This window comes from Pseudorca crassidens, chromosome 13 (genome assembly GCF_039906515.1).
Source record: "Pseudorca crassidens isolate mPseCra1 chromosome 13, mPseCra1.hap1, whole genome shotgun sequence".
NCBI lineage: Eukaryota > Metazoa > Chordata > Mammalia > Artiodactyla > Delphinidae > Pseudorca > Pseudorca crassidens.
The window spans coordinates 59,992,642-60,018,363 of NC_090308.1; the positions used below are offsets into that span (position 1 = coordinate 59,992,642).

The 25,722-nt window shown below is 40.5% G+C and overlaps 1 protein-coding gene across 8 annotated transcripts in view; it reads right to left on the reverse strand.

Annotated features, from left to right (window-relative positions):
• Nucleotides 1-25,722, reverse strand: part of KLHL32 (kelch like family member 32) — a 232,461-nt gene that overhangs the window by 190,827 nt on the left and 15,912 nt on the right. The window contains exon 2 of one of the 8 annotated variants that reach the window (XM_067702531.1): nt 21,886-21,971. The exons of the other annotated variants lie outside the window; for them this stretch is intronic. The gene's annotated coding sequence lies outside the window, so the exon portion shown is untranslated. The remainder of the gene's footprint in view (nt 1-21,885; nt 21,972-25,722) is intronic. 8 annotated transcript variants of the gene reach the window in all.

The window sequence follows — 25,722 nt, forward strand, 5'->3', positions numbered from 1 at the left end:
CAAACATGACAATTAAAAATCTTAAGATAAATTCCCTTATTGTTTGGAGATCAACTCACTAAATTAGCTCTCCTCAGAAACTGTCTAATTATAATCTGCTCCATTCTACAATGTTTAGTGAAATGAATACCATTTTAAAGGTGAGTTAAAATGAGTTAAAGGATGACTCAACCCCTGAATATTACTGTTATTTATTATTTACTATTTTTACTACATATTATTTACAACTTACTACATATATTTTATATAAATTGTATCACTGGATTATAACTTTCTTTTTGTATAAATAACATTTGTTTTTACGTTTTGTTTATTAATTCTATTTTATATTTTAAGTTTCCCTTACATGAAGCATGTCTTCTAGCCAGCCAGACCTCTTTATCCTCTTGTCTTCTTGCACTTTTTCCTGTGCCTGAGATGTGGGTTCCTTCTTAACTCAAGGCTCTTACCTTTTCCCACGAGCCCAGGGAAATCCAGGCCAGCCTCCTGCCTTTCCCCTCCTTGGAATCCAGAAATGGATTCAGCGCTGGGCCAATTTGGTGGGGCCATAGGAAGCAGAATAGTAGGAAAAAAGGGCTAGAGTTGCTCTCCAAGCATGTAGCTCTTAGGGCTGCTCACACCCCATTAGAGATATAATGACATTTAGCACAAGCCCTAAGGGTAGTGCTATGTGGGGTTGGGAGCCTATGAGGTGGCTCTTTTTATACTGAATTGAGAGTGATCACCTTCAAGGTCCCTTTGTGACCATCTACAATTTTCTGAGCCTGTTGGCACCATGGAATCAAATCATCATATGATGAATTATATTCATCTCAGCCCCCCACACCCATGGCCCTAAAACTATCAAGGCAACACATTCCCTTCCACCAAATTAGCCTTTGTGATCACCTGTGCAAAGAGCATGCAACTCTGCTCTGTCTGCTTCCACTCAGGGCACAATGCTCCTCCCAGCCTTGCCTCACTATAAGGACCAGCACTCCTGAGGTCTCAGATCTGCTCCCTTGGCCCACCTGTTCCCTAACCAGGGTCCACACGTGTCCCCTCAAGTCCTGGGCATCCATCATTCAGCCCCAGATCAAATGAAATCCCTGAGGACTAACCATCACCATCAATGTTGCACAATTAGGGCAGAATTCGATATAGCTTGGTCAAAAATACCTCCAAAATTGTGGAGATTTTTTTTTCACTGATTCATGAGATAAATCTTTCTTGAAGAACTACTTTATGCAAGACCTGGAGCTGGGTTCCTAGGATACAGTAATTGATGCATGAGTTTTTCCTTTCACAGGGCTTGTAGGGGGCCACAGTGGACAGCAAGGAGTGGCTTGAGAGTATTTTAGCCTTCACAATCATCATTCATCTCTCTCAAAGCAATCCCAAGTAAGCATGCAGCCCAGAGCACAGCGTGATCTGCTATGCAAACACAGCCTCAAGACCAGCTCCTAGCCCTTCCCTTCTAAACAAAAGGCTGCCCTTCAGTCCCATCCTGGCCCACTGCCAGTGCCTGTAGAATTCATTCTTTAATCATAATTGTGATAAGTGCAAGGGGCTCTAAGCACAGCTTCCTCATCTTAAAAATAGTAATACCCACCTCATAGAGTTGTTGTGAGGATTTAACAAATTGGAATTCTCAGAAGGTGCCTGTCACATGGTGTTAGTTGTTATTATTGTTGTTGTTTTAGTACTATTTATGATTTATTATCGTTTTACATAGGAGGAAACTTGGCCCATCCTGTGTGATCAGAAAAGGGGCTCCCTTGAGGATGTGACATCTGAGCGGATCTCTGAAAGATAATTATCAACTGGGTAAGGGGTGGGGAAAGGGATTCTGGGAGGCATCCTGGGCAGAGCCAACAGCCCGGGCAAAGGTCCTAAAGCAGAAAGAAGCAGGGCCTATCAGAGGCCACAGGGCAGATCACACAAGCAGTGTTAAGAATACTGCTTGGTCATTATCCTGACACTAGTGGGAGTCCACTGAAGGTTTTAAAGCAAGAGACTTGCACAATGCAATCTGCATTTAGAAAGATCACTCTGGTCGTAGTTTGGAAGCTATTGCAAAGGTAGAAGAGTTCCCAAAGGAATAAAAGGCAACCTTGGACTTCCCTGGTGGCACAGTGCTTAAGAATCCACTTGCCAATGCAGGGGACGTGGGTTCAAGCCCTGGTCCTGGAAGATCCCACATGCCACAGAGCAACTAAGCCTGTGCGTCATAACTACTGAGCCTGTGCTCCAGAACCCGCGAGACACAACTACTGAAGCCCGCACACCTAGAGCCCATGCTCCGCAACAAGAGAAGCCACCGCAGTGAGAAGCCCACGCACCACAACGAAGAGTAGCCCCCGCTCACCGCAACTAGAGAAAGCCCGCGTGCAGCAACAAAGACCCAATGCAGCCAAAAATAAATATTAAAAAAAAAAAAGGCAACCTTGTACTCTTTGGCCCATTGTACAAGGGTAATCACCAGGTCACACAATCAACCTCTCCCCAACAGCAAAACCTCTCTGGTTTCTTGTCTGAGGGATGGCATCTACTTTCCCTCATCAGACATTTATCCTGACCAACCGTGCCAAGTACTTTTCTCCTGGGCCTTGTACCTGGCTGGCACTAACTCACTGGTTGGCTGAAATTAAATCCCCTGTTCAAATGGGCTCAACTCTCCCTTTCAGGGCTTGGTAAGTTTAGTGCTGGCGTCTAAGGAGAAACCTTAAGGTGGGGAGAAGGAGAGACCAAGTGTGAGATTTACCTGGCTTACTCGACCCTGACCAGTGTCCACACATGCATGAACTTGGTACTGTGAAAGAGTGAACACCTGTTCTTGTACCTGCCCAACCTCCCACAAGGCTCTGTTGGTATCGAGCACCTCCCACCACCCAGCCTTAGCTGATGGGTCTAAGAGTCCCGGTAGAACCCAAGCTGAGCCAATCAGAGCTCTTCTCTGGGATTTGGAATTAGAACCACCAGTCTCCAGATCAGTTGTGCTGCTCACTTGCAAGTAGGAAACAATACAGGAACTGACAGAGATGCTCCTTTTATACTAATCCTATCGTCATTAAAATTTTTATATTTTGTTAATCATCTCTGAAATATTACATTAAAATATTATTTATCTTGATCATCTAATTTTTTGATGCCTTCTTAAATTTTGTACCTCACTCCGGTCTCAATTCTGTCTTCCGTCATGTGGATTAGGAAACCAAGAAAACAATTCTGCAGGAAAGAAACAGCAAAAGAAGCAAGTGTACAGAGAAAAAGTTACAGGCAAGAGATGGAAAGAGAGGACATTCTCGATTTTCCATGCATTCTTGCCTCCGGGAGTACATGAAACAACCTAGATTTTTATAATAAATTCCTTGTTTTATTTAGGCTAACTCAGCTGAGGGTTAAAAGATTCCCAAGAAATTCAATTAGCGTCCTACCTAAGATTTTGTCTGTGAAGAAACGGGGGTGGGCGGCTCTGCTGCTTTAAAAACACACAGAGATGCACATATTCGCTTATTATGAGCTTATCTGAAAACTTAACCACCGTTTAAACTTTAAATCTTGCTTCTATGAGAAAATGCACTCCAAGAACTCCCCCGAAAACAAGGGTTTAGATAACTAATGTTCACATTTCGATGACATTTCATGCTGTTTCCCCTACATTCTTTAAAAGGCCAAGCTCCTGGAGACTCAATTTTAACTGCTTTTTTACACAAATTCATTAAGAAGAGGCAAAATAAAAGGTTTATGCCTGTGGCTTAGTGGTCAACCACCAAATATACAAAATATTATTTTCGTAAACAGAGAATTTACTGACTTCACTAAATATCATTCAAAGGCAAGAAATATATTTATTAAAATAGTTAAGAAAACGTATGTTAAAATTTTAAGTATCTTTTGATCAGCGTTTTAGCTCAGCTTAATGAACTCGAGAAGGGAGTAGGGGATTTTCCTCTGCAGCATAACTACTATAAAAGAACAAGGTAGGTAGAATTCTTTCTATTTATCAGAGTAGAGTTTGGCTGTGGTACTTCTCAAAAGATGTAATGTCCCCCCAAAAGACTGGTAACACAAATATCAGTCTTTGTGGTTAAAAAAACATAAAATAAAACAAATATTTTATGAAATGGAGCCATGTTCACATATCAACTTGCTGTCATGATAGGTGGCCCACCCTGAGCCACCCACTCTGGGCTAGTTACTTACCTTTGTCAAGTCTTTTTTTTTCACTTTCTAAATATACAGATAATAGCACCTCCTCACAGAGCTGTACGATACATGGAACATACCTAGCTCAAAGACTGATACATCACAGGCTCTCAGTAAACATGAATGTGTCTCCTTTTATTATACGTACAAATATGAATCACACAGTGATTTGCTTAGGTGACAGGTATGTAGGTGAATTTTTACTTTTGTGTCATTTTTTTTGCTAATGTAGTTCACACGCTAAGTACTAATTTTTTTTTTTTAATGCCAAAAACATCAGCAACCCTCCCAGGACTGTTCTCAGTGCAATGATTCAGGCCCCTACTCTAAGCCCTCCAGCTGAAGCTTGCACTCACCTCAAGAAACACAGCAAACATTTCTCAAAACTATAGCAATTCTTTTGCATAACTGAAATTATTCACTGGCCTCACACTGAGGAAATGCTTGTTAGTGGAATTCCCTCTTTCACCGGTGAGTTTCTTTTCAAATATAACCTGTTTGGTATGTATGACTGATGAGGTTTAACCTTTATAGTTTTTATTTTTATTAAGATGTTTCAAGCTTGTCAAGGCTTCACCTAGACAAATTTTTGAAGTGAACATTAAAAATATAGTATTTTCAAAGAAAAAATTATCGTATTAAGCCATAATAGTATGAAAGGGAAAAAAGAAAAAGTGTCTCATAGGTCAAACTTGATTACATGCAAAGAAAGACCAGATAGACTAACGCAGGTTAACATGATCAACAAACATAAAATACTAAAAAATTAATTATTGGATGTATACTAATAGATGAGAAACTGGTTAATTCTTGCTATTCTCATATATTTGTTTAATAACGTTTCAGTATTACATTCCCTTTAAAAACACTTGATGATTTTTTAAAATATTAGTTATTCATGATCTCAGCAATTCATAGTAATTAAGGGGAAATAGCACCACGTTTTAAGCAGCGTTTTAAGCAGACAAAAGTAAAATGCAAGAGATACAGAGGTGGTTTGCAGGACGAAAGCCCAGAGATTTTTAAAAAATGAATTATAGGGTAAGTCTTGACCATGAAAACTACCTATATTAAATGATTCAATATACTTAAGGCTTGTTGATCCCAAACAACAAATTACATAAAATTAATATATCTTGAAAGGAAATGTTGCTTCTAAGCATAAAAGAATTAGAACACATGCAATAGGCCCAATCATTATTTATTTATGTATTACCTATGGTGATAATTTATCTTTAATTCCGATTATTTCATAAATTGGTGTATTTTTAACACCAGTAAATTAGTATATTTTAACACCAGTACACCATCATGTGGTGTGCAATAAGTGATATTAGTTATCCCTTTAGTCTGAAAGGCAAATATTCAAGGGAATCCCATGGCATACGTTCCTGTATGGAACATCATTCCTAAAGGTTAACAAGGATGCCTGCCCTTTCAGAGAGTGAAAACATCTAAGCTCTCCCTCCAAATAAAAAAGACGTGAGATCACTTAACTCTAACAGGAAAGGTCCAATGTGTAACTAAAGCACAGTTTACTACCTGAACAGAAATTTAGGCCAAAAGAACACAACTGTCCCATTCTTACAAAACCCTATAACCCTGTTAATATATAAGAAAAAAGACATAATCATTCAGAATATATTCCTGAGATCATAACGTTAAAGCCTCTCTATTAAACAGCTGCTATTCTCTTTTAAGTTAAAAGTTTAAATTATAAATAATAACCACTTTACCTACTACCATGAGCCACACTTTCCTTTGAGTGCTATTACACTAAGAGGCACTTCACATGCATGCTCTCATTTAATCCTCACAACAACCTGAGGTAGAAGATATTATTATTTTCGTTTTATTAGGGATAAGTAATTCACAAAAGGCACAGGACTAGGAATTGGTAGTGTCAGGGATCAAAACTGTTTGACTCCAAAGCTTATACTCTTAATTATTCTGCTCTAATCCCAAATTTTATAATAAATCATAAAACTACTACTTTTGAAGGCATACTAAAATCAAAATATATAGATTATGTGAAAATTACAGAAGAAATATAGCAAGTTCTTCTTAACAACATAAGCCACAAATAGGTATATAACGATACCTATTTCTTATAATTCTATGAGAGGGGAGAAAAATCAGGAGGCAAAAGGTTAGATATCTTTTTGCAGCTGGATTTCACCAAAGGTCACCAGGACACACAGCCAGTATAAACTGGCCCAGCACAATAATCCCAGATAAACAGGTGTTTATAATAGGGAGAGAGCAAACTCTTTTTAAATTATGGAAAACATGGAATCATCAATTGTTTTGAATAGGGTGATATGAAACCACACGTCTCATAGTTAGGAAAGGAGAGCCAATATGCATGGATTCCATGAAAGCTCGTGCAGCAGAGCTTCGAGGTCTCCTATACTATTCTATTTACCACTTTACATACTTGAAAGCACCTAGTATAGTGCTTGGTACACAGTGGTGCTCAATAAACATTAGTTTGACCCTCCTTCCTTGTTTCCTAGATAAAAAGATAGAGGGCACACTGTGCAAAAGTATAGATAAGAGCATAGCTGGAGGAGAAACTGAACAGGTTGGATGACAGTCAGCCTCAGGTAGAATCTGACAAGATGAGGTTAACAGGGCCCAAGAAATGCTTCTGTATTTCATTAAAAAAATAATTATCAACATGGAGGAAGTGTAGCTTAACAGTCACATGAGGCTTTCTAAAAAACCCTAGGAATTTGCACGACTATGAATAGTTGTTATATTTTCAATAAATAAAGTATTTATACGGCAACAAGAGAAAGATGAATGACTCCACAGGAAATAACGGACAAAAAGCATAAATAGGTAAATCACCAAACTAGAGATATAAAGGAACAGTAAACATAAAAATGTTCACTCTGGTTAGTAATAAAAATGCAAACCATTCCAACCATTAACAGCCAATTCCTTCTAATCACATTGGCAAAGAATGATGATGGCCAATGGGAACAAGGAAAATGACACTCATATATGCAGGCAGGTATGTAAATTAGTACAGTCATTTGAGAAGGCAATTTGTAAATATGTATCAAAGGCCTCAAAATGGGCAAACCCTTTGATCTAGAAATTCCACATCTAAAAAATCTACCCTATGGAAATAATCAGAGAAGTGTACAGAAGTATATGTGCAAGGGGGTTCACTGGAGTGTTGTTTATATGAGCAAAACATAGAAGCAATCTGTATGTTCAGGATGAATTAAATAGCGTATATCTTTCAATGAAGAACCAAGCAGTAATTCAAAATGACTCTGGAGAAATATACTTATTAACAAAACATACATATTTTAAGAGAGAAGTAATAAATCAATATGTATTGTATTGTGTAAAACCACTTTTGTAAAAATACATATTTTAGGTGTCAATAATTATTATCACCATGTGAAAGTTTTTTTAAATTTTGGTTATCTGTGTTTTCTAATGTTTCTACAATAACCTTGTACCTTGTATGTGTGTAATTAAAAACAAGGGTAACAAGAAAAGGAAGTTTCAATTTGTGTCCTATATCCAGCACTTACCAACCACATAACTTGAGGCAAGCCAGTAAATTCCAAGACTCAGTTTCTTCCTAAAGTTGGCATAATGATAAACTATACCTCTCCTGGCCAGTATAAGAATAAAATTAAAAGCAAAGGCACGTTGAAGTTATAAAGTACTTGATAAACATTGGTTGTTATTACTAGTTGACAGAAAGTCCAATAAAAGACAACCCTACAAAGAAGCTGGGAAAATAAAAACTGACTCTCGGATGACGTTAAGAGAAATGTGGTGGAATGCTAGCGCTCCTGCACCTGCACAGGTCATCCCGTGTGTGGCCGTGCAGCTGTTTCTGTGTCATGTTAAAGAGAAGGGCTGGCGAAGATGAAGATGATAGGACAACCTCTACTAAGCACCTGCTAAGTGTTCAGCATAGGAATTGCTTTCCATACCTTATTTCATCCATTGCGTCCTTTACTATCCTTTCTTATGGAGTAAAATATTAAAGCATCAAGAAGTCAAGTAATTTTTTAAAAGCCACACAACCAGTTAGTGGTGAAACCAAGCTTGGAACCAAGCTTAGCAGACTAGCTCCAGAGTCCACACGTTCAGCACACTTAACACTAATGAAGGGAACGTATTCCAGGCTGCAGTCACATCCTCAAGTGCTGAAAACATCAGCACCAAGAGCCACAGGCCCCTAGTACCAGGGCCAGAGAACCAAGGAAAAATCAACTTTCTCTGACTCAGTACAATGTTCCCAATAATCTAAGATGCCCAATGAGCAAACAAGTAACTATGCAAAGTAATAGCTCCCTCACTGGAAGTCAAAAATGGGACCATAACACATTCAAGGTTGTTCTGAAGGGAACTCAAATGGCCCTAGGCCTGCATGACCCATAGAAGCCAACAGCTGGGGGTCAGTACCTGCAACCACCACTAGCTGGTGTCCCCCTCTGAGGTCCCCGCTATGGGCTGAACTGGGTCCCCCCCAAATTTACATGTTCAAGTCCTAACCCTCAGTCCCTTAGAATGTGACTATACTTGGAGACAGGGCCTTTAAAGCAGTAATTAAGGTAAAATGAGGTTATATGGGTGATCTCTAACCCAATATGACTGGTGTCGTTATAAGAAGAGGAGATAGGACACATGCAGACAAAGAGGAAAGACCATGTGAGGACACAGCAAGAAGGCAGCCACCTATAGGCCAAGGAAGGAGGCTTCAGAAGAAACTAACCCTGCCTACACCTTGATCTCAGACTTCTAACTTCCAGAACCAAGAAAAAATAAATTTGTAAGTCACCCAGTCTGTGGGGCTTTGTTATGGCAGCTCCAGCAAACTATACGGCCCCCAGGGGAGGACACAGCCCAACAGGAGCAGGTCCTTGCCCTGGCTGCCCTCTGGCTATCGCTCTGCTCCATGATTGAAATCAGTCTTTTCTAGCCACAGCTGACATGGCCTGCCGGTCTCCTCCAAGCTTCTGAGGCTCACAGGCTGTTCCAGGCCCGCTGACCACCCTACCTCCAGGTTTGGGGTAACTGGTGCTTTGCTCAAAGCTGGATCACAGGTGACTCTAAGAAATGTCAGCCTCGGAGGACCCATGGGGTCTAGACAAGCTGCCTCTCGACCACTGCCCCCTTGAGCATCAGGCTCCTGGCTTTCACATGTCCAATGAGTGCTCACTGTTGCTAAATCTCACCACTCTGAGAGGAAACTTCCTAGGGATATAGTTGGTTCGTTTTACAGGAGCGCTCTCCTTCCCACGTTGCATAAGTACTGCAGGGGCCCAAGCAGAGAGGGATGAGGTCCAGAGTGTGGAAGCACAGCCTGGTCATGTGCTGAAGCACCTGCCACCTCCCCGGACTCTGACTCTGAGGCCAAGCTATGTGCACCTGTGAGCCTTCCACAAAACTTCAGGTGATTATTTTCCTCAGGTGGGCTTCCACCAAACTCCCATGGGTAACCCCACCAGTCTGTCACTAACAACTGCAACTGTCTGCAACCTTTCCAATGTAGTCCTGAGCTAGATCCACCCACACAGGGAAGGGGGAATATTGCCCATCTCCATATGCTGGGGGATGTGGAGACCAAGCCCCAGACAAGACACCTGGGTACTTGGCAGTCAAATGAATGCAGGCCAAAGCCCTTAACCATCTGATCATTTCAATGCTCTGCTTAAAACTGCTGTGACAAAAGTCAAATTCCTTAAAATGGTAACCCCACCAACATTTCCAGCCTTCTGTTCTACCACTTGATTTCTTGTTTCCTGGTCACAATCATACAGATCCACTCATCCACACTGAGCTATTCACCCCCTTCGGGATACTGGTACCAATCATCTTCTCTGCCCAGAACTTTCTATATCCTCTTTGCCTGATTAGCTCCTATGTATCCTGCAAGTGCCAGATGTCACCTCCTCTGGGAAGCCTTCCCTAAAACCCCCATAGGTCTGAGTTTGTTACTCTCCTACAAGCTCCAATAATACCTATACGTTCACACTCACAGCATAATGAGCACTCTATGTAATTACTTGTTTGGGGAAAGGGGAGGCAGAAGCTATTAGCTCAGCCTCATTTCCACCCCTAATTCCACCCCAAGACAGTAAGCTCTTTAAATAGGGTGACCATCCTGGGGTAGCCACAGTTTTGTCTATTTTCCCAGCGCAATTACTAATTGCACCCTCCGTTTGTTTTCTTTGGTTTCCCAGTTTGGATCATAAATGATTTGGTCACCCTGTCTATATAGGCAGGATCCACATCTATCTTGCTCTCTGTCTTGAACCCACGGACTACCATTATTCTCACAAAATCCCCAAAAGCAGAAAGAGCAAAAGTATGATGTACCTCTGTTTTAGAATGAAGAGCATGAGACTGTAATGCCAGCTTATTTGCATATATTAAATCATAATGTTTTAGTTTATATTATCAAAATGCATACCCCAAAAAAATTCTGCACTGAATATTAAAAATTCCTCTAGTGAGAACGAGGATGAAGTATCTAGTCACCCTCATGAATATAGCTGGAGACCTTGGGAACCAAACTAAAATATAATGTTTAAGTCAGTTCTTCCAGTCACATTAACACACCCCTTTTCAGCTCTTACTTTAATTTTTAGCTCCATCACTCCTCTATGAATAGAAACATAAAATGCTTGGATCAGTTACACAGTCTTGTCAAAATAACCTAACCTGCAATTATAACATCCTAAGGTGCTTTTTTAAAATGTTGCCATGAAAACTTTTTCATTAAAGAATTTCTTACAGCTCCCAGACCACTGAAAATTAAACAATCCATTTACATCTTTATAGATGACAAAAGGTAGATCTTGAGTGTTTTGCTATATAAAAATTATCTGTATGACAACAACATTATTGTATGGAAAAAATCAATGTGCTACATTTATGTGATTATTTTATTTCATTAGAAAATTCTGTATAAAAAAGTTATTAATCAGCAAATGAACATTCTTCTCTGATTAATGATTGCCTTCTAACGAATAGAAAATATACAGTTTATAGTTCTCTAATCTATGATCTAGATGTAATCCTAACTCCATTTTCAAATAGAGAAACGGTCTTCTTGTTAAATTTTAAACCATGGACTCTTCATTCATTCAGATATTTACTAAAGGCTTAATATATTTCCAGCAATCACTGAACAAGATGTGATGACAGACACGAAAGAATTAAAAATAGTCTCTGCCCTTCAAATAGCTTGTAATCTGCAAGTAAGGCATAACATCCACATTTGCATCACCCTAATAGTACAAGACATTCTGCATTTTCATCAACTGAGAGAGTTACAATTTTTTTCTCATTTTAAAATTTCTAAAATTGAGGCTGTACCTTAAATCAGTTGCTGATGTACTGAAAAGTTGATGTGTATCTTACATCTGCAAGAAGCATTAGAACTGGGGAAGCACCATAGTTCAAGTGCCTAAATAAGGAGACTAGGATTATGTGCAATCTTACATTTAATTCTTACATTGATCTAGTATTATCAGAATTAAATGAGTCCATTTTTTTCAGAAGAAAAAGCAGAGGCCCAGCAAGCTGAAATGCTTGAGGTAAAAAAAACTGGGAACTGGTGAAGCCGAGACTCAAATCCAGCTCTGTTACATTCTGCTGCATCACATCGCCCTACCAAAGGCAAGATGGATGTCGGTGAGCACAGTGGAGGAAGGTTAAGTGGAGGAGCACTGAAGGATGCAGAGAGAAAGGAGGAGGCTTTCCAGATGAAAAGTACAACACCCTGAAAGCTACAGGGGCTTCCAAGTTATACTCTTGTAAAATAAGAACTCTGTACCATCTGGAGACGCCATGTAGACATGTATTCAGTCTGCCATCTTTTAACAGGAAGCCCTTTCGGTAAGTTCTATTTTTATACCCATTTCCCTGATTGGGAAATCGAGGTTTAGAGAAATTAAGTAACTTCATGAAGGTCACACAACCAGTATGGGAGCTGGGGTGAAAACCTAGCTAGTCTATATCCAGACCCACTCTTTTCAACCAGTAAGCTATCCTGCATCTCCAGCTAGTACAGGGTTCTTATTTTACAAAAGTATAACTCAGAAGCCTCCATATCTTTGCATGTGTTGCACCTCTCATCTGGAAAGCCTATAACAAACATGCTCATTCTCTCAGACAAAATAGTTGGTTTTCCATGAAAACACAGATCTGACCGGGCTGAATAACAAATTCCTCTAACCATTCACTAAGCATCTTCTCTCTCACTCATTCAACATTTAAACTGCATTTACCATACGCCAGGAATGCATATAAAGGAGTAAGATTAAAATGACTTTGTAAACCCAAATGTCTGGGTTTTTTTTTTTTAACATGACAAGTGATAAAAGCTATCACTTCTTAAAGCATACTTTTCTTTTTAAAAAGACACGTAAGGTAGAAGAAAGGACGTGGGCATGAGGTTAAGTTCCTTCAGCTGAGTTGAGCTACTCCTTAAATGACATCTTAACTGTGAATTATAGGGGTAGGGACCATGTCCCACTCATCTCTGTTAGAAGGAGCTTTGTTCCCAGAAGACTTGCTAATAAATAAATTGTTTATAAATAGTTCTTGTTTAGGGAGTTAATGCGCGTTTATCACAAATGCAGAAGTTCCAGACCTCTCCAAAAACACTTTTCCATGTCATTATAAAGGCACTCCAAGCCTTTTACAAAATATGCACATAATCCTAACCACTTCAAGATATCGAAACGAGAAAGATATCCAAATTTCAATTTCATTTAAATAATTAGTGTCACTTTAAACCTTCAGTGCAACATTGAACAAAACTGTGATGCGACAGAGTCAATGCGCGTTTGGTTTGAGGGGTCAGGGAAAGCCTCCAAAGAAATGAAGTTCACCTAAAACATCACTTAATCATACAAACGACAAAACACTAAAGAATATTCCCAAGTCAGAGACAAGAAAGTTTTCCACATTATGTTTTGTGATTTGAGACATGTTTTGAATTGCTCCATGACTTTTTGGCATGAGTCAGAAGAAGAGGAGGAGAGTGGAGTCTGTTTTCTTGGCTCAGTCAATAGGCTTGGGTGGGCTCAACAAGTGGGAGGACAAATCTCAGAAGAGTGCGGAGGAGGTAGAGGGAAAAAAAAAGGCTGTCAAATCCATCATGGTTGATATTTCACAATGACTGAAGTAGAATCCTTTCTTTATCAATCCTAATTTTCCCAATGCACAAAATCTAAGATCACATAATTTTTAAGTGTATTTTCTAATGGAGACAGTATTGCCCTCTGGTGATAGTCTACCTATTTATAGGATATACTGTAAATAGTGCTACATACTATTAGTGAAAACAACATCATCATGTTTATGTCATGAAGAAAGCACACTATAATTATATCCCATGGTTTCAATGATTGTGTATAATAGAAAAATGGACTTGCCCACGTACATCACAAAAACTTTTAAGTCCCAGGAACTATCTAATGTCTTCGTTAAATATTTTTTATCCACGTACCGTCAAAAACAACAACAACTTTGGGTCTCTCTGGGGAAACTGCTAAGAACGCCACCTATAGGAACCTACCAAGCAGAGAATAGGAATCCAACATCAAGTCTGAGATAAAGATGAAGTAACTTTCCCAAGGTCAGTGAGCTAGTAAGTGACAGAGCCAGGACTGAAACCCACGCAAGTCTGACTAGAGTTCACACCTCTCATCATAGGCCATGTTGTCTCCAGAATTAGCAACACAGAATAGCTGGACTCCAGGGATTTCTACTAAGCAAAACCTCTTTCATAATTGCTCAATAATTTCCAAGATGTCAGCTATCACAGATAATTTTCTGGAAAATATTCAGTACAACCATTTCTCTTGTGAACCTTCTAAAATCTGGTCTTGGGTTCTAGAAGGCATTTAGCACGAGGATAACTGTGCAAATATCATAATTAAACTGGTTTCAACTCCCACCTCACTAGCAATGTGACGTTGGGCAAGTATGCAACCCGTCTGTGTCTCAGTTTCCTCCTTCTGTAAAATGATGTTAACACCACCTACCTCACAGCATAGTTAGAGGGGTTTAAAGAGTCAATATAAGTATTAAGAACAGTGCTAAGAACATAAAATCAACAAGTTTTAGCTGTCGTCATTATAACACCAGAGTGAAAAACACTACAGACTTCAACTCTATCATACCTCCTCATCTGTACTCCCAAATTACTGCCACTCTATATACTAAGGCATAAGGTAAATAAAAGCCTTAGAGAAGGTGCTGTGATAACCCTGTAAAGACACCTGGAAGACATTGCTCATGACTTTCATTTTGCAGTGTCCTTTTCAATGAGAGTCTTGAGAGGGATTTCTTTCTGGTCCTAGTATAAAGAAATGAATTGTACTGATGCTCCAGAACAATTGGTTTTGATTTTTACTATTTACTCATAAATGCTTTAAATCAAGTAACTAATCAAGCTTCACATTTTACAAAAACTGCCAAGAACATTTAGAATGAAACATATTCCCCCTCTTAGTAAGTATCAAGAACCTAATGGTATGTGCATTTTTCTATAATTGCTCTTGGTTCACTGAATGGCCATTCCCTTTCTTTTTACTTTGCCAGCCAATTCACATTTAATTTTTTTTTCTTTTGAATAACCAAGGTATGAGACAAAATGTCTGGAGGAATAGGAAAGGAAATAAAAGTAAGAGTGATGATCTCATTTGTATCTTCTAGGTCTGTACGAGCAGGGTTGGCATCTGCTTCTGAGCTAAAGGCTTAGGAAGGGCAAAAACATAAGTTAAAAGTCACAGATTTGGAAGTGGTCTGCCACAAGCATGCCCTCACCCATAGGTAATCTGCTCGACGATCAATCTCAGAAAGGAATTCTCCAGGCCCCTATGCTTCACTGTCCATTCCTCACAAAACAAAACACATATAATTCCAAGTCCATAGGCAATGAAACGACAGATTCTTGACTTACTAATCAACAAGTATTTGCCGAGTGCCCACCATGTTTCAGGCGTTTTTCCAGGCACTTGGAATATATTGGCAACTGGAACAGACAAAATGCCTGCCCCATTGAGCTTAACTTCTACATGAGAAGACAAACAATAACCATGGCAAATAAGCAAATTATAGGGTGTGTCAGGGAGTGATAAGTGCTATGAAAAAATCAAGCAAGCTAAATTGGATCTGGGTGAAGGAGTCACGTAAAAAAAAATTTTTTTACCAGAAACTGAAAATAGATACTATAATAATTTTGAATGGTTACATTGGTTAGAATGATACATATGAATTTTTCAAAATAAACTTTTTGTCCTAAACTCACATTTTAAATGTTTGAAAATTTAACTCTGTTGATGTTTCTTCAGTAAAGTAAATACGTTTTCATAAAACAAAATAAATCACATCTTATCATTTGTATGAACCCTTTACTTCCCAGCCACTTCAGCAAAAACTAGGATTCCAGAAACTGTTACATAACGTTTCCTTTCTGGTCTTGCACCCACAGCCATAACTTTGGAAACTCCAAGTGCAAAGGGAAGACAGGTCATCAGTTTCAGTGTTTGTCTCACTGGCTCTCAAAAACATAACCATCCTCTCAGCCGCCATATTCTCACTTGTCCACTATGCAAAAATGCCCACTGCTGAATCTACAAATGCATACCCTAGAGGGCACAGGCTCATGCTAAAATCACCAACAATGGCAGTAAAGCCCATGACAGCCCTTAGGTGCCACAAAGACACTCCTCTGAAGGAGTCACTGCCCAAAAGTACCCTTTCCTAAAACGACCACAATTCTAAGTGCTAGCACTGCCCACTACTCCAATGCTACCATGTACTCAGGATCCCTTAGGGGTTTGAAACAATGCGTTTTTATCTTTCTTGCTCTTTGTAAAGTACCCTTCTTTTTCTAGGACTTGGGCTTGAGGCCAAGTGGACTTGGGCCAGGGGACAATCTGGTGGCAGACACTGTGGTGTATGTGGATTCAAGCTTTTGCTCTGACACTGGCCCACTGGGCGGGAACTAAGCTTGTTAAGCTTTGATTCTTTCCAGATGATCTGTGATCTCCAGAAGAGCTTGCCCGACAAGTTCTCCAGACATGCTTCAATCTTAGGGTACATCCTGGGATTTCTGATCTATGGGAGTTGTACGTGGGCTTCCAGTTCTTTGGGAGAGAAGCATAGTTATAGGTTATATGGCATCAGGTGAACTTTGGAAAGTGTTGGAGTTGGCCCTGCTATGCACTGTCTACAGCCAGCACAAAGAGCTGGCACAGCAATGTGCTGACATAAGGGGGTTAATGACTGGAAACAACAAACAAAAATGAAGCATGGGAAACTACATCAAATTTCTCAAGGAAATGCCTTCCAAATTAAAATATTTGGGGTAGTTTATGATAAGAGATCTACAAATTCGGTACAAAAATACTGGAACTATCCAATATAGGGCAGTCATATCCTATATGTGAAAAGAGTTATCAAAATAGTGTTAGGGCTTCCCTGGTGGCGCAGTGGTTGAGAGTCGGCCTGCCGATGCAGGGGACACGGGTTCGTGCCCCAGTCCAGGAAGATCCCACACGCTGTGGAGCAGCTAGGCCCGTGAGCCATGGCCGCTGAGCCTGCACATCTGGAGCCTGTGTTCCGCAATGGGAGAGGCCACAACAGTGAGATGTCCACGTACCGCAAAAAAAAAAAAAAAAAATAGTGTTATATTCTTAGAGTTATCAATTTAAGAGTGAGAACTATAAGATACTGATGAAAGAAATCAAAAACAACACAAACAGATGGAGAGATACACCTTGTTCTTGGATTGGAAGAATCAATACTGTGAAAATGACTATACTACCCAAAGCAATCTACAGATTAAATGCAATCCCTATCAAATTACCAGTGGCATTTTTCACAGAACTAGAACAAAAAATTTTACAGTTTGTATTGAAATATAAAAGACCCCAAATAGCCAAAGCAACCTTGAGAAAGAAAAATGGAGCTGGAGGAATCAGGCTCCCTGACTTCCAACTATACTACAGTGCTACAGTAATCAAGACAGTATGGTACTGGCACAAAAACAGAAATATAGATCAATGGAACAGGATAGAAAGCCCAGAGGTAAACCCACACATATATGGACACCTAATCTACGACAAAGGAAGCAAGAATACACAATGGAGAAAAGGCAGCCTCTTCAATAAGTGGTGCTGAGAAAACTGGACAGCTACATGTAGAAGAATGAAATTAGAACACTCCCTAACACCATATACAAAAATAATCTCAAAACGGATTAAAGACCTAAATATAAGCCCAGACACTATAAAACTCTTAGAGGAAAACATAGGCAGAACACTTTGACATAAATCGCAGCAAGATCTTTTTTGACCCATTCCTAGAGTAATGGAAATAAAATCAAAAATAAACAAATGGGACCTAATGAAACTTAAAAGCTTTCATACAGCAAAGGAAACCATAAACAAGAAGAAAAGACAACCCTCAGAATGGGAGGAAATATTTGCAACTGACAAAGGATTCATCTCCAAAATATACAAACAGCTCATGCAGCTCAATATCAAAGAAACAAACAACCCAATCCAAAAATGGGCAGAAGACCTAAATAGACATTTCTCCAAAGAAGACATACAGATGGCCAAGAGGCACATGAAAAGATGCTCAACATCACTAATTATTAGAGAAATGCAAATAAAAACTATAATGAGGTATCACCTCACAGCAGTCAGAATGGCCATCATCAAAAAATCTACAAACAATAAATGCTGGAGAGGGTGTAGAGAAAAGGGAACCCTCTTATACTGTTGGTGCCAATGTACATTGATACAGCCACTATGGAGGTTCCTTAAAAAACTGAAAATAGAACTACCATATGACCCAGCAATCCCATTACTGGGCATATACCCAGAGAAAACCATAATTCAAAAAGACACATGCACCCCAATGTTCATTGCAGCACTATTTACAATAGCCAGGTCATGGAAGCAACCTAAATGTCCATCAACAGAGGAATGGATAAAGAAGACGTGCTACATATTTGCAATGGAATATTACTCAGCCATAAAAAGGAATGAAATTGGGTCATTTGAAGAGATGTGGATGGACTTAGAGACTGTCCTACAGAGTGAAGTTAAGTCAGAAAGAGAAAAACAAATATCGTATATTAATGCATATATGTGGAATCTAGAAAAACGGTATAGATGATCTTATGTGCAAAGCAGAAGTAGAGACACAGACATAGAGAATAAATGTATGGATACTAAGGGGAAAAGGTGGGGGGGTAGGAATTGGAAGATTGGGATTGACATAAATACACTATTGATACTATGCATAAAGTAGACAACTAATAAGAACCTACTGTATAGCACGGGGAGCTCTAAAATGGGACCTAAATGGGAAAGAAATCCAAAAAAGAGGGGAGGGACTTCCCTAGTGGTCCAGTGGTAAAGAATCCACCTTCCAATGCAGGAAACGCGGGTTCAGTCCCTGGTGGGGGAGCTAAGATCCCACATGCCACGGGGCAACTAAGCCCCGTATGCCACAACTATTGAGCTCGCGCACCTCAATGAGAGAGTCTGCGTGCTGCAAACTACAGAGCCCACGCGCCCTGGAGCCCACGCGCCACAAGAGAAAGAGAACCTGCACACCACAACTAGAGAGAAGCCCAAGCACCTCAATGAAAAGATCCCACATGCCTCAACGACCCGATGCAGTCAAAAAAAAAACAAACAAAAAAGAGGGAATATACATATATATACATACGGATGATTCACTTTGCTGTACGGAGAAAACTAACACAATACTGTAAATCAACTATACTCCAATAAAAATTAATTTTAAAAAATGATGATCAATCTTCCAATGAAGAAAATTCTATATGGCTATTAAAAGCATTTTTTTCCTTCTTGTGACTATTTATTCTTCTGATAAAGAGTAGATCCAGAAGATTCCACCAAAGAAGACAGTGTTTCTTATATTTTCCCCTGAATATAAGAAATGTAGCAAGGATATATTATAGAATTTTCTGCCACCTCGCGGATTTGGAAAGTGTTATGAAATCATAAACAAATCTTAGGTTCTAACCCAACCTCACACTGTATTATTTGTGTAACCTGGGTAAATCACTTGGGCTTTCTCAGCCAACATTTACTTCTACATAAGACAGGGGTAACACAACTCTTCCACATATACTTTCACTGACACTAAATGAAATGATGAGTTTGAAAGTACTTTCTACACAATGAGGTGCAATATAAGCAAACAACCTCATCAAACTCACTCTAGTCGATGTACTCATTCTGTAGCAGATGGGGCATTTATCTCATAATACCCTGAGAAAGCTAAGAAAACTGACTTTTTCACCCAAGACAGCATTCCTCCGGATCTTATTACATAATTCTATTTTGTAAAGAAGTGAAAAAAGACAACTGGTCAAACTCAAAGTTCATTATCTCCACAGAGCAATTTTAGCCAGAATATCTGAATAAAACAAGAATGAAAACATTCTATTATTGCCTAGGCTACTCTACATAATGCCTTTTTTCTGACACCTTGAATCATTGCTTGCCTCATAGGTAACATTTTCAATTATTCAAGCACTAGTTAATATTGCTGGTGTTGGCACGATCAGTAATTACTGTCTTTAATAATCACAGGCATCTGATTCCAGCTGCTCCCATCTTTGATATAACCATGAGCAACAGCCTGGTGGACAGGAACCGACAGGGAAAGAATACAGCCGGGGGCCAAGCTGATGCTGGTGGTGTACTAGCTTTCAGTGAGCTACCAGAGTCAGAAAGACATGATGTAAAGTGAGACCACAGATTAAGAAAGAATGAATGTCCTGGGAGTTTTGCACAAAATAAAACATTTTCTGAACATGAGAATGATTTTTGAATTTAGATCTGAAGAAGCTGGCTAAATAAATCATACCTTCAACAACCTTCTTTTGAGTAATTATAAAAAGAATTCATCTGCATACTCATTCCCCTGCCAGATATGACTTTTCCCTTCCCCAGATGGCTGGGGTGAGTGTCTGTGCATATGGCAAAGGAAAAACAGCAGGAGCTCCAAGTGCGTAAAAAGAAGTGAAGGCTCACAAAACATGTATGATATGAGACACCAAAGGGACTATAAAACCAAAGAAGACCAACCAATGAACGCAAAGCCTGGGAGACCCATGTCCTGGCCCCAGCTCTGTCTCCCTTGCACAAGCCAGTTTGCTTTTCTGGGCTTCTGCCTTCTCATGTGGACAGCAGTGTGATCCAACTATAATCAGTCTGGAGAATTCTCTATAGCCTATGTGAAATTTGAAATTATCCAATGTTGAGGGTCAGCAAAAATAGGTAAAGCAATGTCCCTCAGTATCCACGGGGGATTGGTTCCAGGACCCGCTGCAGATACCAAAATACACAGATGCTGAAGTCCCATAGTCAGCCCTCTGTATCTGTGGACACAGAACCCATGGATACAGAGGCCCAACCTTAGAAGTAAAAATCATACCACCGCATGGATCCTGTGTGAACACCACCAAGAGACCCAGTCCTTTAAGAGCTGGTTCTAGGGGAATATGGAATCCGCATCTACCATAAATCAAATATATTTTTAGAAAAAAATTAATGGGGGAATGAGAATGTGTGTGCATATGTAGGGATGCATATGTGTGTGCAGATGTGTGTAAAGGTATGCATGTATGTGTAGGTAGATGTGTGGTGTGTGTGTAGAGGGGAGCATAGACAATCCGTCTCATTCCTCTGCTTCCCTTTTTGTCTATCGTCCCTCCTCTAAATCTCTGGCACTGAGTGCTAATTTAATTTAATTTTTAACCAAGGCATGTGGGCAAGGAAGACGTGAAAAAGGTTGCATATTTATTTCCCAGGCTAGCTCAGAAGCCAGTCTGCATTAGGGAGTGATTCTCTGTAGAATGGGGACAGTAAAGGATTAGTGATGTTGGTAGACAGGAAAATAGTGGCATCAGAATCACCTGAGTTAAGGCTTTTTCAATACCTCTATGCTTTCTCCTCTCTCTCTCCTTCCTTGAGATTCTCATATGATCCTGAAAGGACAGTCTGAATGCACCCACACATACACACACACACTCATCACAACTGCAAGTTACAGCTACTGGTTTGCTGAGGTGGAATAAAAGATGAAGGATTTCACCGTTAATGTCCCTTCCTGCTCTGACACTTTAGGACTTTGCTCCTACCATTGATATACCTTCTAATTAAGGAAACATTTGAGGTGACCAGAGAACAACAGAGGTGACACCACATAACTATGTAGAAAACTGAGTGGCAAATAGATGAGGACTTCTAAAATAACGAAATATATTGTACGGTAGAGCTAATCAGGAGTTGGTTTTTCATGGAGGAAATAGGCTAAACCTTGGTGCACAGCTCTTAGAATGAGAGGGACGTAAAGCAGCATGCCAGGGGCCAGGCATGTACAGGATCAAATATATGCAGGAGGGCACGATCTAGAAAGACAGTGAGGGGGACAGTGCCAGTGCTGGGAGTAGTGCCAGGTCGGGATGACCGGGATAAATGGGGCCAGCGGACCTTGGGCTGCAAATTGCAGGGCGCCAGAACTTGGAGCGGCAACTGTGGAATCACCGCTGGCTCTAAAGCAAGAGACCGCTAGAATAAAACATGTGTCTGAGGAAGCGACTTCAGATCCTGGTGCCCAAGACGGGTCAGAGCAGAAGGTTCTAACCTGGGATCCACGAACAGACTTCAAGTACTGGACAGCCCCTGCTGTTCTCTGCCACTCTTCTTCTGAATCCACATGCATACACGCATCTTGTACAGGAAAGAGGAATGTATTACATTCTCAAAAAGGTATGTGACAACCGCTTTCTCCATCCCACCCCCATCCCACCCACACACAACACAGGAAACCTGAGAATTCTATAGTGTTTGCAAATTTTCCTTGCGGGTGGGGGAGGTGCTTCTCCTGGTTCAGGTGGAGCAAATCAGTAAAGGGTAAAACAGAACAAGAGCAGCTAGTTGGCACCATCCCAGGTGATCCCTGTGTAGCAGAGGACGCAGCAGAGGCTCCAGAGGGGAAGCGTGAGAAGGCACTTTCCCAGGCTCACTTTTTAGGGAGGTGTTGATAAAAGGGGCATTCGTGGATTACAGAAAGTTGGCTACAACAGCAGTCTTATCCTGAATTGGTTTACGATTATCACCTCATATCAAACCTCTTTTGCATTACAAAGCCAGTTTCTCAGAGCTATAGTGTCACATAAAATGTGTCTAAGTCATTCAGGAAACTAATTTAAGGAATTAGATCAAGCATGGCTAATTCTTAATGGAGATACAAACAGGCTTCCAAAAAAAGAAAGCAAAAATCATCATATTTCTTAAATCAAGTATCAAAATCCACATTTGACCACTTCCACTTATTTAGTAGGGATATTTCTCAAAATCAGTATTTTAAAAACTAGAGTCAATCCAGGTTGAAAGAATAAAACATACCTTTTTCACTATCTATTTTCTACCAAAAGCAGCGCTGACTTTTTGGGTACTTCAGTTAAATTTAGTTATTGGAACATATGAATCATAAAAGCTGTACCTTTAAAAGAGTTTTCAGGAAAAATTTATTTTTTGAAATTTCAACCTGGTAAGCAAACCTTTGAAAAAGACTTGAAAAATGTGTTTGCAAAAGTACAAAGGAAGAAGCAACACCTGAGAAAGTCTAGTGAGCTATGGGTGACACTCTAAATTCTAAGGTGTTAATTATCTCAGGTTTCCAGGAGGCTTCTGCCCTGAAATATGCTCAGTTTCTGATTGTGCAATTCACGTTTCTATTTTTGATTGTACATTCCACATCTTCTATTAAGCTTTCCCTTCTCTGAATTCCAACAACTTGTGCCTGTGCTAGGGACACTCACATTAGGTCTAGATGACAGTTATAGATATATTATAGTTATATCTTTCCTCTCTGCTGTTCTGTGAACGTATTCAGGACACGGAACACCTCTCACCCACCTTCCACGAAAATATCCAATAAAGTCTGCTGAATGAACAAGTAGCGAGAGTAGGTATGAACCTTACTGCAAACTCGTTGTGCAAAAAAATTAAAAGCTTATCTCCTTGTTTTCTACAACTCAAATTTAATTTCTATTCTATCAGTTGGGAAGCTCTGCCTTCTTGGGTTGCTCAAGCAGAGCATGGTTCTGGGATTTACATTGTGGTAAAGTTACGAGGGCTGGGCTGCCAGATGCCTCTGGTCTCCCAAGTCACCATGTAACCTTAGCTCAACTGTCATTAAATGCAATTATCATTTTCAGTCCTTGACTTACTGGGTATTGGCAACATCCAAAACGGATAAATGCTCTCTCCTTCCTGAATCTTGCTACTTCCTTGGCTTCTATGAGTCCATCCTCTCCTGGTTTTCCCCCTTCCTCTCTGGCTACACATTTTTTTGTGTGTTTTTTTGTTTTGGGGGGGGGTTGTTTTTTTGCTTCTCCCTCTCTACCTCATCATTATGTGCTGTAGTTCCATGCGCTTCAGAGTTCACTGATCTACTTTATCTCTAGACAATTCCAACAACCCCTATTAAAAATTGTATCACAGGCACAGAGTCTTCTATCATGTCCAAACATACAATAACCTCCTATTTGATATCTTAATTTGAACATCTTAAGACAGCTCAAATTTAATACTGCCATAACCACACGTAATTTCTGTAAGGCCAACTGGCCCGAAGCAGGGGAACACAATCAGATTCACAGGTTGCATCAGACCGAAACTCTCCGGACCACCCAGTTCCAGAAACTGACCTGGAGACTTTGCACCCGGCCCAGCCTTCCCGCCTTTCGAGGGGCGGGACTAACAGTCCCCCAGGATACCCGAAAAGACCACAAATAAGGAATACCCTGCGCCCTCCCAGATTCACCACACCCCTTCCCCTTCTTCCCCTATAAAATCTTGCCCACCCCTCGCCCGGGTGCGACTTCTCTGGCCCCTTTCTCTCGGACCAGTGAACCTAGCCCGGGAGCGCTCCCTAATAAAGCTCACTTGAAGCCTTCCTCTGTTTCGCGGTGCCGTTTGTTAAGATCCGACCTTACAATTTCCTTCACCCATCCCACCCAGCCCCCAACAGTTCCTCTTCTAGAATCCCTTTCTTGATGAATTATACCAACATGCACCCAACTGCATGGAATGCCACCACCATGCAGTTGTATGGATTAGTGTCACCATCCATGCAAATGGTACCTCCACTCACACAGCTGTATGGAACGGCACCACCACCCCCACAGATGTAGGATTCACAGGGTTCTCTCTCCCTCATTCTCAATATCCAATCGAGCACCGAGATCTGAACATTTTACCTCTTAGCCCTTAAATGGTCTTCCCTCTTTCTCCCCACCTTCTTAGGCCAAGCTACTACCATCACCTCTGATCTGAAACAGAGCAATAGACAGCAACACCTTCCTACACTGATGAGTGCCTTCCTTCAATCAGAAGCCACTGTTAGCCTTCCAGGTCTGGTCACCCTTTGACTAAAACCCTTCCTTGGGAGTTTCCCACTGTTTTTAGGACAAAGATCCAGGTGTGGTCCTGCCCTACCCACGCTCCAGCATCATCTCCCCCCACACTCTCCCTGGCTCTCAGCACCCCACTGTACCTTGTTGTCACCACTGTTTTCCCCCAGCGCTGCGCTGGGCCTCTTTATATGAATTTTTTCCTCCTTTATTTGAAGCATTCTCCGCCCTCTGGCTTTCACCTCATTAACTCATCACATCCTTCAGACCCCCAACCCCACTTTCTCAGGGAAGTCTTCTGCACCACCACCTCAAAGCAAGTCAAACCCTTTTTACACTTTCATAACACCATGAACCTCCTATTCTCAGCATTTATTTCAATTGTAATTTTACCCATATTTGTGAAATCATTTGATGAGTGCCCATCACTTCCACTGGAGTGTCAGCTCCAAGACGACAGAGCTCTGATCTGTTTTCCTCACCACTGAATCATCAGCACTTGGCACAGAGCCTGGCATCTAACAGATGCCCCATAACTATGTGCCGAATGAGCATTCTTGACAGCACAGAATAATATTAATGAGAAAACTGGCGATGCTCTTATACGCAAAAACACCAATGGCAGCATATTGAAGAAACAACAACAACACAGGATCTTTTATAGCTTTCATCCTGAAATGAGAGCATAAGGGTCACACAGACCCACCAGGTGTGGCCCGTGAATCACAGCTGTCCTTCAGCATTAGACACTGAATACTGGAAAACATAGGTTGTAGTCAAAATAAAAGTGCCTACATTCTCATTACCCACACACCCAGGAAGAGGTGATAATGGGAAGAAAGACCTGCTCTCCCCAATAATAAGGGAGGAACTTTAGCTCCCAGGCCCTCCAGCCTCTGCTTAAGAATAATCATATAGTAGATAGCAAAACTTTACTGAGTGCCTACTTCCTGCTGGACAAGGTAACTTATATACATTATCGGGCTTGATCCACATAATTATACTGCAGAGTAGGTATAACTGTCTCCAGAATACAAAGGAGGATACTCAGGTTCAAAGAG